General features: G+C 43.3%; 1 long non-coding RNA gene across 3 annotated transcripts in view; it reads right to left on the reverse strand.

Moving 5' to 3' along the window:
- Positions 1-21,029, reverse strand: part of LOC131487787 (uncharacterized) — a 73,245-nt gene that overhangs the window by 31,267 nt on the left and 20,949 nt on the right. The window contains exons 2-4 of one of the 3 annotated variants that reach the window (XR_009249967.1): positions 20,667-20,717; positions 17,313-17,559; positions 16,990-17,115 (exon numbers count right to left, since the gene is read on the reverse strand). This is a non-coding gene — a long non-coding RNA (uncharacterized LOC131487787). The remainder of the gene's footprint in view (positions 1-16,989; positions 17,116-17,312; positions 17,560-20,666; positions 20,718-21,029) is intronic. The other 2 variants (XR_009249968.1, XR_009249966.1) reach the window with 2 other exon arrangements.

Raw genomic sequence — 21,029 nt, forward strand, 5'->3', positions numbered from 1 at the left:
AAGTTACTGAGCCAACCCAAGGCAGTCCCCTATGGTTGGACATTTAGGTTATTTCCAATTTTCCACTATTATAAACAATGTTGCAATGACTACTCCAATAGATAAATCTTTGAGTATGACCCTATCTATTTCCTTGGGATCAATTCCAAGAGCACAATAATTTTTAGGGCTTTTGATAGTATTTCCAAATTGCCCTCCATTAAGGTTGTATCTACTTACGCTCCCGCCAGCAGAGTCGAAGAGGGCCATTTCCCCACATTACTGCTCACATCCGGTCTTATAAAACACTATATTTTGTACCTTTTTAACCCTGCCTCACAACTTCTCTTTTTCTTTTTGCTGTCTTGGAGACAGTGATTTCTGACTCAAGGAACTGGAAACAGCAGCCTTTGGGGAAGACTCCAGGTTGAGAATTGCTGTCTTTCCCTGCTACAATAAAGCCCCAAAGGCTGTGGTTTCCTAGATTCTGCAGAAGACACTCCTTTGCAAATCTCTTTGCCCTTGTCTTTGGTAGGAAAAGTGTCACTAGGCGAGAAGAAACGAACAGGCTAACCTTTTTAAAAAAAATCTTTTTAAAAATGATTTTTAAACATTTCTATTATGAAATGTTTGTCCCCAAAGGAACCAGGAGGATTCCTTTTAGTAGATCTTAAAATTCATAGATAAGTAATTCTGTAGTGTGACTGCTCCTTCTCTCCCACTTTAGACAGCCAAATCTGTCCTGATGTATAAAATTTGCTGGGGGAAAAAAAATGAAGTTTGGCCCATGAGGCTGGTTATAAGGAGAAATCTTTTGCATATAGTAGGCACTCAATAAATGTTTGTTGAATTGCACTGGAAGACTTGGACACGCACCCTGGAGTAATAGGGGATTTCGTGTACGTGCTTAACTGCTAAAGCTTTCATTAACTGTGGCAGTGTTAAATACAGTCGATACTAATGAGGGGGAGTGGTGACCCGAATAACACCAAAACAGAGGGAAATCCCAGATCAACTCTATTTAGACTTGAAATACAGTCCATGATTTTTTTTTTTTCCTGTAACAGATGTACCTCTCCAATTCTGGTTGGCTTAGGCGAATATTACAATGAGCTTATCTCCCTGAGCCCACAGAGAGAGACTGTGCGAGGCAGCCATCGGGCTAGATTTAACAGTCCGCAAAGAAATCTCAATATGGACATATTAGGTGATATAAAAGAATCGTTATTAATTGTGTTAACTGTGATATTATTTTAGTTATAGAGGGATATGTTCTTCCTTTTCTAAAGGTGCACACTGGAGTTCATAAATAAATAAACAAACAAACAAACAAACAAATCAATAAATAAAAGTCACCATGGACAGTCTGCAAAAGGGATAACAAAGATTTGGCCATATTACGGAAATAACTACAGTTTCCTGGAAGTTGTTTGTGCAAACCAGTTTAGATATATTAATGCAAATCCTTACAAGAAACCTCTGCAGGGAAGGTAATGTTTCTGCCCTGATTCTGCATCAGGGAACGCTCCCCCCATCACTGGATACTGTAATGACGAAACCGACAGTCAAAGCATCCTGCCCTCCTGCCCAGAGGGTGGTGTGGGACCCAGGCCTCTCCTGCAGCCCTCACCCTGCACAGAGGAATTCTCAACCCAGTGATGAAAAGCCCTGAACACCACTCTGAAGAGTTCATCCCTCAGCCCTTCCTGAGGCCAAAGGCTGGGGCTTGTCCGCCCATTCTGTGACCTTCCCCCGCTCAAGGCAGCCACAGTTGGTTTCCATTGCATGCAACCAAAGAATGCTGGCCGGCAGAGAAATGTTATCCGATTCACCCCAGACTGCCCAGCTCAGTAAATGGCCAAGCGAGAATTTAGAACCCAAGGCTAATGTCACAGCCCCAGGCCACTTCTCAAAGGATGTGCATAAAGGGTTAAGTTCATATGCCTTCCAAGTCCTGACTTTCCCCTTCTCCGCCATCTGCCTCTTCCCTATAAAATTCTTGCATACCTACTCCATGCCCTGTCTACCTGCAGGGCTGGAACAATACATCACTGGACTGATGTAACTACCCCTCCACATTGGGCACCCGGCGTTAATTCAGTGAGTGCTTTAATCCGAAGTCCCCTGAACTAGCAAGCTATCGCTGCTACTCATCCCACCTCTTTACAACGTTTTAAAACAACACTGCAGCGGAGGCAAGAACAGGTCGTCTGGTCCAACCTCCTGCCTCAAAGAAATCCTGCCCTAAGATCAAATAAGATTCAGTCACATGACAGGAGTCACTTTTGCCCCCACCATTATGAGACGTCTACTGGTTACTGTCAGCCTTAGGAAGCACCCTGTGCTATTCTAATACAGGATGCACACATCCTAAAAGGACAGACTGGAGCACAGAGCGTCAGAGCCTCGGGGGTAGCGGGGAGCCCACAGGCTCTGCAGTCACAGAGACACATCTCATAACTGGTGTATGAGCTTCCTTCCTAGATGGTTTCCTCATCTATAAAATGGGGATAATAATAGTACCAACCTCACAAGTTCTTGAGATGCTTGTATCAGATGAAAAAGTTAAACTACCTCATACACTGTAGGAGCCAACAATGCCAGTGCTTCCCTTCCTAAAGAATTTAGGACAGTTGATTGCTTATTCCTATTTTTAAAGATCTCCAAGGAAGGAGAAACCATAGCATCCCTTGGTAGCTAGTGCCAGTGTTTCACAACCCACTTAGATGATGTGTGAATATAGCACAGAGGCCCACATCCAAGGAGCCTGGCAGAGGCTGGGAGGCATGCCAAGCAGCTTGCTGGACCGCTACCCAATCCTATCCCTTCCCCCGCCATTGCCTCCTAAATATATATATTAGCTTAGCCATCCTTCACGGGCCAACCTCCTTTTGGAAACCCTGTCTGATAATCTCCTGGTTTGAAATGTTTTCGGTCTTCTAACCACTATAACACCTGTTGGCTGTAACATGCTCCAGCCATTTATGAAGAACAGGGCTGGTACTGTAACTATTTAATCGTGTAATTGGTTAATTCAATAAATATATATCAAATGCCCACCTGAATTGCCAGATAACATCCTAGGCACTGGGCATACAGCAATGAATAAAACAGATGAGGTCCCTGCCTTCATGAAATTCACATTCTAGCAAGAAGGAAGTTGATAGAAATTAAGTATAGAGTATGTCAGTTGATCAAAAGCGCACTGGAGGAAATTAGAACAGGGTTGAGGATGGGTGACCATTCTTTGTAAAAAGGAATGGCAGGCCCACCTCATACTAACTCCCTCTCATTCCCTGTGCCCCTAGGCAGGCTTCCCCAGTTCGCCACATTCCTTCGAGCCCCAGGACCTTTGCACACTCCTCTTGTCTGGAATGCTTGTCCCTCCCTACCTCACCCGGTTAGCTCTTTTTGATGAGGTGATATTTGAGCAGAGACTGGAAGGAAGGTAGGACACTACATACATGTGCTTGGTTTCTCTAGGAATATATGCTCCTGGAGGGTAAGAGAAGGCAGTGGGGAGTAGTGCTTAGAAATGTTAACTCCTGGGGCACCTGGGTGGCTCAGTCGGTTAAGCGTCCAACTTTGGCTCAGGTCATGATCTCGCCGTCCATGAGTTCGGCCCCCACATCGGAGCCTTTTTGTGTGCTTTTTATAAAACAAACAAACACACTTAAAGAAAGACATTAAATGAGATAGTGTAGATAAAAATGCCTACTATCTCACGATCATTTTAAAATTAGTTTTCTTGGGGTGCCAGGGTGGCTCAGTCGGTTAAGCTTCTGACTTCGCCTCAGGTCATGATCTCATGGACTGTGGGTTCGGGTCAGGCTCTGTGCTGACAGCTCAGAGCCTGGAGCCTGTTTCAGAGTCTGTGTCTCCCTCTCTCTCTCTGCCCCTCCCCCGCTCACGCTCTGTCTCTGTCTCTGAAAAATGAATCAACCTTAAAAAAATTAAAAAAAAAAAAAAAGGAAAAAAAAAGAAATGCTAACTCCTGGGGTGCCTGGGTGGCTCAGTCGGTTGAGCTTCCAACTTCAGCTCAGGTCATGATCTCACAGTTCGTGGGTTCGAGCTCCACATCGGGCCCTGTGCTGACAGCTCAGAGCCTGGAAACTGCTTCGGATTCTGTGTCTCCCTCTCTCTCCCTGCCCTTCACCACTCGTACTGTCTCTCTGTTTCTCAAAAATAAACATTAAAAAAATTCTTTTTAAAAGAAAACGAAATAAATGCTAACCCTTGAGTTAGATCAATGGGCTCAAACCCCTGTTCACTCACCCCAGTTGTGTGACAAGTTCCTAACTTCCCCAAGTCTCGGTCTCCTGGGAAATGGAGACAGAACAGTATTTATCTCACAGGAATATTGTAAAGATTCAATAAAGTCATGAATGTACAGTGCTGGGCATCAAAGATGGATTTGCCTTGAAGGTAATGAAACTTCAGGGGTTTGCCCACTCCCCCCCCCCCACATATACACACACTTGCATGAGCCCCTTGCAACGCCCTTAGAGGGGCCTGGTAATGAGTTTACATGATCATGTGTTTTTGTAAAATATGTTAACAACAATTGGTTAAGACGACTGTCTCTTTCCACTTTGACTTCCCTTCTGTCATACTTCTCACGTCAGATGGCATTGGAAAGGACATGGGCCTCTTGCATTCATGATTCAGATGGTGAACCCAACCATCTTCCCCAAGAGGTGAGGAGACTGGCCTTCCCAGGATGTGGTCAGGTTCACCATCTGAGGATCGTTCCAGAGTGTGGAGAGCTGTGGGCAGGTGCTGATGGAGCCCACATACCACTGCCCCACACCTGGAGAAGGAGGCTTTAGGGAACAAGACAGCACACCCCCATGGAACCCCCAACTCTAAAGCCTCATGCTGAGACCTCAGGACCCTCCGGGGACTTCCTGAGTCTTCACCCAGAGCCAGCCCCAGCGTCTGGCAGTTCTTAAACTGAAAAGCTCTTGAAATCTACACCCAGCATGGGAATAAGCTGGTTTCCCCCTCCTAAGGGCTGAAAACAGCTCATGACCATCTTCCAAAGGAAAACCTTCTCCCTACTTGAAAGCAGTTATAAAATCACATCTCGGCCTTTTATTTCCCAGCCAAGTGATGCCAGTTACTAATAGCAGAAGGAAAGAACGTGACTCATTCACGTTCTAGTTCTGATGGCTGATTGCCATAAATTCCCTGGTCCGTAGGGCTCACCGCGCCTCTCTTTTGTGACCATTCTCCACAGTCATCTCCCAGAAAGTCACCCTTTCCTCTTGGTTTCCTCCAGGAGACTTCTAGAAAGACATCTTAAGGCCCATCATTCCATTTGTAAGATCACACTGAGTCCCTCTGCCCATCTCCCGAACAGACTCAGGGGAAGACTTGATTTTAGCATCTTCCCGTGTATTTGTGTGTATACAGGCACACTTATTTCTAGAATCAGAGAATCTTTGTCTACACTCATCTGCCTCTGTTCCTACCCACCATCCTCTCCTGCCTTCCCTGGAGTTTGTTTCCCATTCATAAACTCAGCAGGTTCACCATCACTCAAAATACACAACAGCAACAGCAGCATATGTTAGCTGGGTTATCTCCCTGAAGGGACATTGTGCTCATGACCCCCTGAGCCCCCAGCTCCCAAAAGGTCAAGGCCTCAGCATTCTCTCCACTCTCCTGCCCACCCCCCCCCAAAATCAGAACAGGACCTCCAAACTCACAGGAGCGACTCCCCTTTTACTGAGGGGAGGAGGGAGAAGAACTTTGGCTGACTTTTAAATCATTGTCCTAATATATTGAATTTATAGCCCAACCATGTTAGGACACATATCACTTTAAAAGTGTGACTATGTCTTGTTGACGATGCGAGGCTGCTTACAGTAATAACTTCCCCCTAACTTTCTGGAACGGTCTCAATATCTGGGCATTTTTTTAATGGAGACAGTTTGTTAAGTGTGTAATTAAATGTGATTGGAATGTATAGCTTTTATATACTTAAAAAAAAAAAAAATAAGGAGGGGTGGGGGTAGAATGTCCTTTCTCAGACCATGGGCCCTGATTTGGGATTCAGAAAACCTGATCCCTGTAACAGTAGAACACTACATCCTCAGGTTCAGCAGCTTTGCTGGTGGATTCAAGAGGCTGAGGCTCGGGTGGAGAGTGTGAAAATACTTTGAAAAGACCTTTCACTATCCAGATGCAAGCATTTATCATCATCATCATATCATCATTATTAGCAATAATAAGTGCATCAGGGGGAGCTTTTCAAATGCAAATCTAATCACATTGTGCCTTTCATCCAAGGCCTCCCACTGCTGTTAGGACAGAAGCCAGAGCATACCCCAGGCCTCCAGGCCCTTCATGGCATTTTTGTAGGAAGAATGGCAAGGCCTGGCTCTTGCCCACCTCATACCGGCTCCCTCTCATTCCCTGTGCCCCATGCAGGCCTTCTGTCAGCTTGAATTTGCTGCACTCCTTCCAGCCCCAGGATCTTTGCACACTCCTGATGTCTGGAATATTTGTCCCTCCCTAGCTCACTTGGTTAGCCCTGTCTTTTTGTCCCAATATCATACATCCTCAAGGAAGCTTTCTCTACCTTTCCTGACTGGGTAAATCCTTCCCTTCTACATCCTCACAGAATCATGTTCAGCCATCCATCTATTTATTAATTCATAGTTATTGAGTGTCTACTATGTGCCAGACAGTATTCTGGAGGTGAGGAATATAATGGTGAACAAAGAAGTCCCAAGGGAGCTTCCACTCTAACAGAAGAAGAGGCAATAAGCAAACAAACACATACACACCTACTAGAACATCAGGCCGTGGTAAGTGCTGTGAGGAAGAGAAGGCTGGGTAAGGATTAGTGTGGTGGCAGGAGCAGAGGTAAGCACTTCAGATAAGGGCAGTGGAGAAGATGACACTTTCTGAACAGATGACACTTAAAATGAGGCTTCAGTGAAATGAGGGAACAAACCATGAAGAGGTGAATGGAAAGACGAGTTCAGACAAAAGGAACAGCAAGGACAAAAGTCCTGGGGCGGGAATGAACTTAGTAAGTCCAAAGAACAGCAGAAAGCCAATGTGGCTACAACTGAGAGAGCAAATTGGGAAGGTACTACATGAGGTTGGAGGATATTTAGACAAGTCTTTTGAGGAATTTTGCTACAACAAGGAGCAGGGAAACACATGAGCATTCTGGAGGGTGTTTCTGTTTGGGTTTTTACTCTGTTTTAAGATGGGAAGCATTGCCATATAGTTGTGTGCTAAAAGGAATGTTCCAGTAGGAAGGATGACATCGGTGATTCACAAGAGAGAGATCACTGCAACCAGTCCTCCAATAAATGAGGAAGAATGGGGTCCAGGGTCCAGGTGGAGAGCTTGGCGCTCCACATGCACGGGGACAATTTGTAATCTGCGACAGGAGAGGGCACAGCACATACATATTGATGCTGGAGGCTGGTCAGTTTAGTGGTGGATAATGAGCATTCTGATGGCCTCTGTTTCCTCAGTGAATAGGAAGATGAGATCATCAGCTGAGAACTAGGCAGGAGAAGGGCACTGAGGCTGGAGAAAAGAGAAGAAGGTACAAATAGCCACCTTGGAGGGTGGCAGACTGACTGGGGACGGTAGTAGGATCGCTGGGCAGTGCTGAGGCAGTCCACTTATTTGAGGACTTAAATGTAAAACAAGACCTGTCTGTGCAGTTGCTACTGTTTTCTCCAGCCATGTTCCTGTGACCAGGGGCAAGTACAAAAGAGGTGCTCCACAGGGTTTAACCAGGGTTGGGGTTTGGGTAGGTGGACACAGGGAGCATGGGCGTTATGGAACAATCACAATACTAGGCCATAGAGTCTAGGTTGGGTGAGGAGGAAAGGAGGACCTATGTGTGGTGAAGGACAGGAAAATATGGTAGAGGGTCAGGGGATTGAAGACCTCAATAGGTGGGAGAATCGTTGGAACGGTAGTCCTAGGATCACTGAGCTGGGAAGATCCGTGGTGATGATCTGAATGGGATGGTTGGAATGGAGACTTTAGAGGTTCTGTACTTGTGGCAAGGTCTGTGTGTGACTATGGCTGAGGTGCGGAGGAGGAGACGATGATGGTATTGAAGCATCAAGAAACAAGAGGCAGGGTAACAGATGGTCATCTACACGGGTCTTAGGGTCACCACAGACAATGGCACGAGTGGAGGTACAGAGAAAGTCAGTGAGCCCGGTGGTCAAATTACCAATGAACACATGAGCAGGAGGTAGGTAGAGAGCACAAGAGATGGTCTGATGACAGGTGCTTGCATTTTTTGTGTTTATATGATTATTTTATTAATGTTGATTTACACACTACCCTGTACACACCACTAAGGGTAGGGACCACGTCTGCTTGCGTTCACCACATTATCACATTGAGCTCCTAGCTCAATGCCTAGCACAGAACAGGTACTTAATAAAAACTTGTTGAACAAATGAATGAATGAACAAATACTAGTCTCTGGAATTGAAGGGGAGAGGGTGAGAGGCATTGATCCAATAATTTGCTCCTTTCTCTTCCCATTAAAGTCCTCAGCATAGTGCTTATTTTCAGAAATTTCAGTCAATGGTCACTCAACTGACATTCGTGAAATACCTGTTAAGTGCCAGGTGCCGTGCTGCATGCCTCAAAGAGAATTAAGACATGGGTGCAGCTCTCAGAAATCTCAAAGTATATCCAGGTGAATTCATGAATAAATCACGTTAATACAAGGTGAATAGAGCAATGATAGAGAGAGGTATGAGCAAAATGCTCCAGGGACACAGAAGCTGACTGCCTTGGGGGGAGAAGGGAAGGCTGTGGGTACAGATAATATCTGGAGAACGAAGATGGTCAGCTACCAACACAAGTGGATGTTAGGTGAAGGACCAGCCTGTCCACAGGTATCAAGGATGAGAAAAGCTTAGCAAACAGAAGTCTGATGAAGACTAGCAGATAAGCTAAAATGTCATCCGGCCCTGATATTTAAGGTCAGCTCGTTGCAACCAGCATGCTAACTAATTCAGTGGAGAAAGAATAGTCTTGTTTTTAATTTTTAAAAATGTACTCACTTGTTTTTGAGAGAGTGAGCGAGAGCACGCATAAGCAAGGGAGGGGCCGAGAGAGAGGGAGAGAGAGAATCCCAAGCAGGCTCTGCAGGGCTCGATCTCCTGAGAAAGAATAGTCTCTTTAACAAATGGTGCAGGGACAACCGGACATCCACATGGAAATGAATGAAGTTAGACTCCCACCTCACACCACATACGAAAGGAAATTCAACATGGATCAAAGATCTGAATGCAAGCATTAAAACGAAAACTCTTAGAAGAAAACCCAGGTGCAGGGCACCTGGGTGTCTCAGTCAGTTAAGTGTCTCAGTCAGTTAAGTGTCTGACTCTTGGTTTTGGCTCAGGTCATGATCTTGTGTTTAGGGGCATTGAGCCCCGTGTTGGGCCCCAAGCTGACAGCATGGAGCCTGCTTGGGATTCTCTTTCTCTCTGCCCATCCCTTGCTCTCTCTCCGCCCCACCCCCACCTCAAAATAAATAAATAAACTTAAAAAAAAAAAAAAAAAAAAGAAGAAAACCTAGGTGCACATCTTCATCATCTTGGGTCAGGCAATGGTTTGTTTATTAGCTGTGACACCAAAAGCAGAAAAGAAAAGATAGATAAATTGAACTTCAAATTTAAACTTTTGTGTTTTGGGGCACCTGGGTGGCTCAGCCGGGTAAGCATCCGACTTCGGCTTAGGTCATGATGTCGCAGTTTGTGAGTTTGAGCCCTGCTTCGGGCTCTATGCTGACGGGCCTGGAGCCTGCTTCAGATTCTATGTCTCCCTCTCTCTCGGTCCCCCCACTCATGCTCTCTCTCTCTCTCTCTCAAAAATAAATAAACATTAAAAAAAACTTTTAAACTTTTGTGTTTTAAAGGAGACCATCAAACTAAAAAGACAACCCACAGAATGGGAGAAAATATTTGCAAATTATATATCTGATAAGAGACTGGAATATACAAAGATCAGTTGCAACTCAACAGTGAAAAGACAAACAACCTTACATTTTAAAACGGGCAAAAGACTTAAATAGATATTTCCCCAAAGAAATGACCAATTAAGTACGTGAAAAATTTCATATCACTACTCATTACGGAAATACAAATCAAAACCACAATGAGATGCCACTTTATGCCCACTAAAATGGCTACAATAACAAAGACAGACATTATCAAGTGTCGGTGGGGATGTGGAGAAATTGAAACCCTCATACAGTGTTGGTAGGAATGTAAAATACGGTAGCTGCTTTGAAAACAGTCCCTCAAAAAGTTAAACATAGACTTACCACATGACCCATCAATTCCACTCCTATACATATACCCAAGAGAACTGAAAACATAATCACACAAATACCTGTACATGAATGTTCACAGCAGCAAGAATTACAATAGCCAAAAAGTGAGAACACCTAAAATGCCCATCAATTGAAAAATGAATAAACAAAATGTGGTATGTCCATACAATGGAATGTTATTTGGCAATTAAGAGGAATGAAGTATTGATATGGGCTACAACACAGATGAACTCCGAAGCATTATGCTAAATGAAAGAACCAGATGCAAAAGACCACATCCTCTATGCTTCTATTTGTACGAAATGTCCAGAATAGACAAATTAATAGAAACCCAAAGTAGATTAATGATGGGAAAAGGGGGGAATGGGGAGTGACTGCTAATTGGTACAGGCTTTCTTTTGGGGTTGATAAAAATGTTCTGGAATTAGGTCGTACAACTTAGTGAATATACTAAAAACCACTGCGGTGTACAAATTAAAAGGTGAATTTTATGGTATGCGAATTATAGCTCAATTTTTTTTAAATGTCATCCAGGGTCCCTGTGTCAATTAGGCCATAGTAAGGTATGTGGGTTAAATCCTGCAGGCAATGGGGGATGTGTGTGTGTGTGTGTGTGTGTGTGTGTGTGTGTGTGTGTGTCTACTCTTCTTCCACTGTAGTTGGAAAAGCAGGAAGGTGAAATCAACAAAAAATTTCCTACAGTGCTATCACCACGGGGCAATCAGTATGAATGGTTTGCTGTATTTCCTTATACTCTCATTTGTGGTTGTAGTGAGATCATGTTTTATGTACAATTTGATATGCTGCTCTTTTTTTCAGTTATCATAAACTTATTCTAAGCAGTATTTAAAACTAAATTTTCTTACCTAATTATAATAGTTATTTATGGTAGAAACTTCGGAAAATATAGAAAATTATAAAAAAAAAAAAAAGAAAATTAAAGTCATCCATAATCCCACCAGTTAGAAATAATCATTACAGACATTTTAGTGTATTTTATTTTGTCTTTTTTCTATGAGTAAATGTCATTTTTAATAGCTGTATAATAGGCCATCCAGTATCATAGATTACTTTTATTGTAATATAGTTAGGCTCTTTCCAGTTTCTCTCCATATAAATAATGATATAATAAATATCTTTGTTCATGAAGCTTTTTCATAGATGGGGTTATTTCCTCAGCTTCTCAAAAGTAGAATTACTAGTCAAAGACTGAATATGTTTAAGCTTTTATGATGTATCCTTAAATTGCATTCTAAAATGATTCAACAAATTGCATTTCTATTAGCAATAAATGAGATTGCCGGTTTCACAGCATCCTCATCAGCATTGAGGATTATACTTTTTAAAATTCTCCTTTTTAAAAAATTTTTTCATTCTAATAGAGGTTTCATAAGAAAGACAGCGGCATGCTCAGGTTTGTATTTTAGATAATAGAGCAGTTGGGCACGAAAGAAGTGGGTGAGTGCTGGTGTGGCAGCCAATTAGGGAAATGCTGCACTAGTCGCACTAGCAAAGGAAATAAAACGACACTGTCAGGCAGTGAGGATGGGCTTAAAGACATTTAAGATTAGAAGGACAGTTCTTTTTAATTTTTTTTAAACATTTATTTTTGAGAGAGAGAGCATGAGCGGGGGAGGGTCAGAGAGACAGGGAGACACAGAATCCGAAGCAGGCTCCAGGCTCTGAGCTGTCAGCACAGAGCCCGACGTGGGGCTCGAACTCATGAACCGTGAGATCGTGACCTGAGCTGAAGTCGGACGCCCAACCGACTGAGCCACCCAGGCGCCCCAAGACATTTCTAAGAAAGGATAGGTTGGATGCGTGCCAGATCCAAAAGTGGCAGGAAGGAAGGAAGAGGTGTCAAGTTTGACTCCAAAATGTCTACCTTTGGAGGTAGAGTGGAGGGTGATAGCTGTAGCTGAGGCAGGGAAAAAGGGAAGGAGGAGCAGATTTAGAAGGAAAAGGAAGCTTTCTGACTGCAACATGTTATTTTGGGTGACTTCCAGAGTTACAGGTGGATATCAACATATCCATTAACAACATGAGTCTGAAGCTCGGAAGAAAGGACAGCACTGGGGTTAGTAAAAGTTTGGGAACTGTCCGCATGTAAATGGTAATGAATGAGATCAATGAGGGAATGCCAGGGAATACCTACATTTCTAAGACAGAAAGAGGAATGAGTGAAGGAGGAAGGGTTACTTCGGAAGCAGAAGGGGAACCCACAGACACTGGTGCAAAATGCCAGGGGAGGGAGAGGTTCAAGGAGAGAGAATCGTCAACAGTGTCAGATGCGTCCATTCCTACAAGAGTCACGAGTCACAGAGGAAGGCCGAAGAGGGGGCCTGGAGAGTGGGCAGTTGGGGGGTGGAGGTGTCAGGAAGGTGTGAGAGAGGACAGTAGACTCACTGGGAAGTCATTCTCCTTAAGTTTTTCTCTCTCCTTTCATCAGGGCAGGAGCTGGTCAGTGATTCCACTCTTTCCTGCCCACCAGAGTGGATTTGTAGTACAAATGGAAGCTGAGAAAGAGGGTGGGAGACGGGGCTCTGAGTCCTGGCTCTTAATCCCGGACATCTGATCCAGGCTTGACCCGTGATCTCTTTACCCATAACACGAAGGGACTGGTGAGTAAAAGGGTGCCTGAAGCTGGCCTTGGTTCAGTGCAGGTCTGCGGTGAAATGAGAAAAATAAAGCCAACATAGTATGTTTTCATGAAGGGAGTTAACTTCATGAAGTGTAAAAGTCTGTCCTTTATTCTGAGATTATGTCTTTCCTACCTTTTATAGTAAGCTGTCATTTCTTTTGTGAAATTATGGTAGATGGTAGCTGGGTTTTTCTCCTGGATGTTTCTTTCCCATGTCTTCATTTAGCAAGTAAGAAGTTGGTAACTCTCTGTTGGCCCACCAAATCAGTTTGGTGATGTTACTGACTTATGAATTGGAAAAGTGTAGGAATTAGTGGCCTAGATTCTTTCTTTCTTTCTTTCTTTCTTTCTTTCTTTCTTTCTTTCTTTCTTTCTTTCTTTAATTGAGAGCAGGGAGGGGCAGAGAGAGGGAAAGAGAGAGAGAATCCCATGCAGGCTCTGCACGGTCAGCACAGAGCCAAATGTGGGGCTCAAACTCACAAACTGTGAGGTCATGACCTGAGCTAAAATCTAGAGTCAGGTACTTAACCAACTGAGCCAGCCAGGTACCCCCTAGACATTTTTTAAGGCTCTCATCTATAAAACCCTGAAATCCTAGCCCTCTGGAGATAGTCCTAAGAAGGAAAATATAATGGTACAATGTAGGGTGGAGCTAGCTACCACTAATGTAACCCCACCTTCCTGTAAAAGGGCTTTGAGTCTGGGCCTTGGCCTTGAGATGCTGTGTTTCTGGTCCCTCTTTATCCTGCAGTCTTCGTGTGCTCTGCAAGTCTGGTAACCCAGAGCCCCAGCCATAGTCACTGCTACTCCTTCCCCAGCAGCCAGGTTCTCCTGGTGTTTTGTCCCAGCTCAGAGCCAGGCTCCTGCACAAAGATGTTCAGTAAGTAGTTGTTGAATAAGTGAAAAAATGAGTTCCTATTTTATCTATGAAGAAATTATTACTTTTTTTCTTTTTTTTTAACATTTATTTATTTTTTGATAGAGAGAGAGTACGAGCAGGGGAGGGGCAGAGAGAGAGGGAGACACAGAATCCAAAGCAGACTGCAGGCTCTGAACTGACAGCACAGAGTCCGACACGGGGCTCAAACTCACGGACCCTGAGATCATGACCTGAGCTGAAGTTGGATGCTTAACCGACTGAGCCACCCAGGCGCCCCATATGTCTTTTTTTCTTTAAGGAGGCTCCATGCCCAGCATGGGGCTTGAACTCATGACCCACATAACTATGAGAGTCATGTGCTCTCATAGATTAATGGAACAGAATAGAGAATACAGAAATAGACCCACAAACGTATGGTCAGCTAATCTTTGACAAAGCAAGAAAGAATACCCAATGGAAAAAACAGTCTCTTCAAATGGTGCTGGGAAAACTGGACAGCGACATGCAGAAGAATGAACCTGGATCACTTTCTTACACCATACACAAAAATAAACTCAAAATGTATGAAAGACCTAAATATAAGACAGGAAACAATCAAAATCCTAGAGGAGAAAACAGGCAACAACCTCTTTGACCTCAGCTGCAGCAACTTCTTACTTGACATGTCTCCAGAGGCAAGGGAACAAAAGCAAAACTGAACTATTGGGACCTCACCAAGATAAAAAGCTTCTGCACAGCAAAGGAAACAATCAACAAAACTAAAAGGCAACTGATGGAATGGGAGAAGATATTTGCAAATGACATATCAGATAATGGGTTAGTATCCAAAATCTATAAAGAACATATCAAACTCAACACCCAAAAAACAAATAATCCAGTAAAGAAATGGGCAAAAGGCATGAACAGACACTTCTCCAAAGAAGACATCCAGATGGCTAACAGACACATGAAAAAATGCTCAACATCACTCATCATCAGGGAAATACAAATCAAAACCACAATGAGATACCACCTCACACCTGTCAGGATGCTAAAATTAACAACTCTGGCAACAACAGATGTTGGCAAGGATGCAGAGAAAGGGGAACCCTTTTTGCACTGCTGGTGGGAATGCAAGCAGGTGCAGCCACTCTGGAAAACAGTATGGAGTTTCCTCAAAAAATTAAAAATAGAACTACCCTATGACCCAGAAATTGCACTACTAGGTACTTACTCAAAGGATACAGGAGTGCTGATTCAAAGGGGCACATGCACCCCAATGTTTATAGCAGCACTGTCGACAATAGTCCAAGTATGGAAAGAGCCCATATGCCCCTCAAGTGATGAATGGATAAAAAAGATGAGGTATATATACACAGTGGAATATTACTCAGCAATCAAAAAGAATGAAATCTTGCCATTTGCAACAATGTGGATGGAACTAGAGTGTATTATGCTAAGTGAAATAAGTCAATCAGAGAAAGACAAATATCATATGATTTCACTCATATGTGGAATTTAAGATGCAAAACAGATGAACATAGGGAAGGGAAGCAAAGATAATATAAAAAACAGAGAGAGAGACAAACCATAAGAGACTCTTAAATATAAAGAATAAACTGAGGGTTGCTGTTGGGGTGTTGGGTGGGGGGATGGGCTAAGAGGGAGTGATGGGCATTAAGGAAGACACTTGTTGGAATGAGCACTGGGTGTTATATATAAGTGATGAATCAATAAATTCCATTCCTGAAATCACTATTACACTGTATGTTAACTAACCTGGATTGAAATTTTAAAAAGAGAGAGAGAGAGCGACTCATGTGTTCTACTGATCGAGCCAGCCGGCAGACCCTATCCATGAGGAAGCTAACTTATCCCCTTCCTTAATCTCCCCAAAGACAGGGATGTGTTACCCCCAGTGTCTAACAGCTGTCTTGTGGGTGCACAGGGAATATTTGAGATGAGTTTTTTTCTAACACCAAGTGGCTAACATGCAGCAGAAACTAAATTTGAACCCAAATCTTTTAACCCCAGTCCACTGCTCTCTCTTCCCCACCATTGCCACATGGTAGACATCCATCACCAGCAGGGGTGAGGTCTGTGAGCAAGACGACCTCTCCAGACCTCCTCACATCAAACTCAGGGAGAAGGGTAAGCCTGAGCCAGGTCTTAACCTCGAGTGGAGATTTTATTCTGTTCACACGGGCTGATGAAGGACGGGTGCATACAAGAGTTGCAAAGCTTCAAAACTTCACTTTTATCTTTCTCAAAGTAACGATTGCTCTTAGTTTAAGGAGTTAAATTTTGCTAAATACACCTTTAATGAAAATCAGCTCCTCTTCACCCCAGAGGCCACCATGATCACTCATTTGCATATTTTTTCTGGTGTTTACTTTCATAACTCTAAAGGACAAACTTAGATGCTATGTCTCCATCTGTCGAGTTCCCCATCAACTATTGGCCAGCCTGATGAAGGAGGAGTTTGCTTTTCTAAAGCAGTACCTGTTCCCCTCTTATGCTCAAGGTGGTTATAATTCCTGCTTACGTTAACACTTAATGTTGACCTTATTATGATTATATCATTTTTCCTCACTTGAGCTAGTGTACCAAGATATGCTTCTCTTCTTGGACAACTTTTTGTTTACCCCGAAGTTAATAATTACCTCTTTTTTTTTTTTCACTTGCTTAGTATTCTGGATACCAAGCAATTATTTTTCTCAGGCCTTCTAACAGCACTTTGACATTTCCTCAAACCAAGCAATTCAGATCATCTCTACTCATTCCGTTTTTTCTCACAGACTTCCCTAACTGCTTTTTCCTTCCACTGTACTGGTTGTTTCCATTGACCAGCACCTCGAATCCTAGAAGCTTCCTTCGCCACTCTCCTGATTTAGACCCTCTAAATCCCATGTCACCTTCTAGCTTGGTTTATTCCAAGAAAAATAATGCTGCGTTATCTAAAAATGTCTTTACCTCCCTTCAACTTTTCATTGATAATTGAACTGAATACAGAATTACAGGTTGGGATCATTTTCAAAATCCTCAGGATTTTGATAGCTTGCTCTATTTTCTTCCAGCTTCTGATGTTTTCATTGAGCATTATGAGGCCATTCTGATTGCTGATCCTTTGTAAAAACAAAAACAAAAACAAAAACAAAACAAGAAACCTACCTTGTGTCTTGGGAAGTTTTTAGGATTTTTTTTTCTTCATCTCTAGGGTTCTAAAATTTCACAGCGATATGCCTCAGTGGGGTCTTTTTCTGTCATCGTGCTTGGCACCCAGTGGACCCTGTCAAACTAGAAATTCATAACCTTCAGTTCTGGGGAAAATGTTCCTATTACTTATTTTAATAATGTTCTCCTTTCCATTTTTCTGTTCTCTCTGATATTAGGCAGAGTGAGGGGTAGAGAGTAGTGGAAGTTTCTGTCCAGGGGAAGTCTCTCTGATGAAGTGACATTTGAGCAGAAATCTGAATGAGCATTGCCTCATTTACCTGAAGAAAAGTCCTGACATCTTCCTTGTCAGGAAGCTTTGTTCACATGCCTGGTGATCTTCGGCTGAGGATCTACACTGAGAGGGAGGCACTACAGGCTGATGGAGGGCTCTGTGTGTGACTTGGAGCTTGTCAACTGGTGGAGTTCACTGTTAAGTGCTCTGGTGGCACACTAGCTTTTTCACGGGGCAGCTCCTTCCTCTGGGATTGCTTAGTTTTTCCAGAGAAGAATCTTCCAGTCTCCTGCCTGGAGGTGGTGAGAGAGGGAAAAGGTGGGGGTAGGGGGTGGAGCGAAGGAGATGTCACCGCTCATTCACCCATTCCTACCGAGTTTAATTCATCATTAAGTTTCACCCTCACTCCTCCTTCTGTGACTCCCTGAAATGCCTGGGCCTTTCTGGGATTGTGTTAGGCAAGCTTTTTGACTTCTTGTGGGCATTTTTCCCTGCAGGGTTTGAGTACCTGCTCCTACCATCCTTTTTCTTGTCCACTGATGTCTCTTTGCCCATTCTCCTTGTCCATTTAAATGGGATTTTAAGAGAACTTGCAAGTAAACATGTATTCAACCCAGTGTGTTTAACCAGAGCATAAGCTACCCTGTGAAACAAATTCTTGCAAACTGATAAGGCTAAGAATTCTTTTTCTTCTTCTTCTTCTTTTATTTTTTTTAAGAAAAAGAAAACCCTTGCAGAGTTTCCCTCCTGTAGTGAGAGCACTGTACTTGACAATCATAGAATTTTATGGGTGAAGTGACCTCAGACATTATGTACTCTCACCACCTCATTTTACAGATGTAGAAAACGAAACCCAGACAGCATAAGTAACTCACCCAAAGTCACAGAGTAGAGAAATCTAAGGAGTCCCTCTATTTTCCACTTGTAATCCTACACCATTCCCACTACCATTCAGCCTTCCCAGAGAAGCCCCTCAGGCAACAGAAAGATTTTCCTCTTGATGGGGCTTCCAAAGCAAATGCCTTTTTGCTCTCTGGGCCAATCTGACCCTGATCGGTCCCATTTGGAGAAGAACCATGACAATGAACTAGACATTGTTTCTTAGCAAGACCGGGAGTGCTCCTGGCATATTAAACTGAGATCATTTCTTAAAGGACAGAGTCAGGATAACAAATCCACCTTAAAATAAACCTCAAGTCAAATTACCAATTAACACCTAAATGTATTTAAGCAGAAATAAGTTTAATCGTCTAATTAATTTTTCACCAATTAAGTCCATTTTTACATGTTGCATTTTACACTGCCTTGGCAATGAAAGTAATTGGATTCCTTTATAACCACTTTCCACTTCCTGGTTTGCTAAGTAGTTCAATGCTATTGTCTGTCTACAGAAAATATAAATCCCCCCAAACTGGCCACATTGCAACTTCAGGAAGTTCATAAAGTACTCCTTTTGGGAGTAGCTGCGAAGATGACAAGATATGATATCATGGAGTGGGAAAGGTGCCTGTGGTAGGCAGCCTCCAACGTGGCCCTTGGGGTTCCCTGCCTCCTGGCGCCCACACTCTTGTGCACTCCCCTGCCCTGGAGTGTAGGCTGGCCTGGTGACTCACTCTTAAGGAGTAGAACGTGGCAGAACTGATGGGATGTTACTAAAGGTTATGACTTCCAACTTCGTTGTTACCCCTCCCCACCCTCGCCCCTCCCCCTCCCTTGACCTTTCTTTTTCTTTCCCAGGTCACTGACTCTGGGTAAAACTGTGTCCTGAGCAACCCCACAGAAAGGCCCACTTGCCAAGGAGCCAAAGCCTCTGGCCAAAAGCCCCTTGAGTGAGCTTGGAGATGGCACCTCCTGCCCTGGAGACTGCAGTCCCCGGCAGGGGCCTGAGAGCAACCTCCTGAGAAACCCTGAGCCAGACCCCCGAGCTAAGCCATTCACAGACTCCAACCTTTACCAGCTTTGGGCGATAATACATATTTACTGTTCTAAGCTGCTACATTTGGGGATAATTTATTATACACAACAGTGGAGGAGACCTAGGTATGGGTTCTGACTTTTCAACTTCTTTGCAAAGCCATCTTGTATGTGTCCCTTCACTTCTCTTGATTATGCCTGTTACCTCTTCTGTGAAATGGGGGTAAAGACCACACCTACCCCACGGAGTTGCTGAGGGGTTCAAGGAAAAGAAGACTAATTTTAATATTTTTTTAAGTTTTTTCAACGTTTATTTATTTTTGAGAGACAGAAGCAGAGAGTGAGCAGGGGTGGGGCACAGAAAGAGGGAGACACAGATTCTGAAGCAGGCTCCAGGCTCTGAGCTGTCAGCACAGAGCCTGACCCGAACCCACAATCCATGAGATCATGACCTGAGGCGAAGTCAGAAGCTTAACCAACCAGGCCACCCTGGCTCCCCAAGGAAACTAATTTTAAAATGATCGTGAGATAGTAGGAATTTTTATCTACACTATCTCATTTAATGTCTTTCTTAAGTGTGTTTGTTTTATCAACAGCACACAAAAAATAAAATCTTCGGTCTGGTCTATCTATCTATCTATCTATCAGGTTTAAAGATAGAGAAGAACATTCAAAAGTATCATTTAATGTCTTTCAAATGGGAAAAAAAAACACATGTGAAGCATATCCAGTAAATTGGAAAACCATACTCGTATCATTAGAGCCAATTCGTTTTATGATTTATTAAAACACTGTTTAACCAAACATCGAGCTTGGATCAACCTTAAATAAACCATATGCCTTTTAGAACTGATGGGTTTTAATTAGTTTTTTAATTAGCATGTGAGAAGTTTGTAAACCTGTTAGTTTTGCTATCTAAATCCGAAGAATAAACTTTATAAGATTCTCACAAGAGGAGCTCTTCAGGGCCAAGGTTAAGGCCCATGGACCCCCTCAAATGAATATGGCCCAAGCATAACTCTCTTCCACAACCCCCCCGGGCCAGCCCTCATTACTGACCCCAAACTCTTCCTGCTGTCCAACCTGGAAACCCAGTCACCTACCCAGAATCCTCCCCTTCCACTCCTCGCCCCACATCGTATCACCAATTCTACTTCAGAAACATTTCTTCCTCTCCACTCCTGTGCTGCCATTTTAGTTCATATTCATCTCTTCCACAGTGAACCATTAATGCAATTAATATTGTAATTCTAATAGTATACATGAAATATATTACACATAACTATAATATCATAATAAATATTAACAAATCCCATTTATTGACAGTGCACTATGTTTCACAAGTTCAACTCTGAGCTGATGATGAGACTTACAGGCCCCCTGTAAGCGGAGCTAACAGGTTGCTTCATTCAGCTCTGCAACAGCTATGCAAGATGGAAGGTTAGGAATAGGCTGCCTTAGTCTAAATCTCAGCTTTTCCACTTACTCAGTGCCTTTGGACAAGTTCCTTAACTTCTCTGTGCTTCAATTTTCTCACCTGGAAAACAAGGATAAATAGTAGCACTTACCCCATAAGGATTAAGAATATTTTAAATGCATAGAACAGTGCCTGGCAGTCAAAAAATGTTAGCTATTATTATTTTGGGTCCATATCATGTTTTCTCCAACACCTGTATCTCTCTAGGACAAACTATCCTTTCCAGAGCAGTCTGATTCTTCTCCTAAGGAGCCATTTGACCATGTCAGTCCCTTAGCATGGAACGTCAGGAACATAGGCCTTAGCATGGTCCAGCTGTCTAGCTCACCTCCCTGGCCCTCAGCTTCCACTTCTCCCCACCCCCTTCCCCAT

The sequence above is a fragment of the Neofelis nebulosa genome, chromosome 10, assembly GCF_028018385.1.
Source record: "Neofelis nebulosa isolate mNeoNeb1 chromosome 10, mNeoNeb1.pri, whole genome shotgun sequence".
In the NCBI taxonomy this organism is placed as follows: Eukaryota; Metazoa; Chordata; class Mammalia; order Carnivora; family Felidae; genus Neofelis; species Neofelis nebulosa.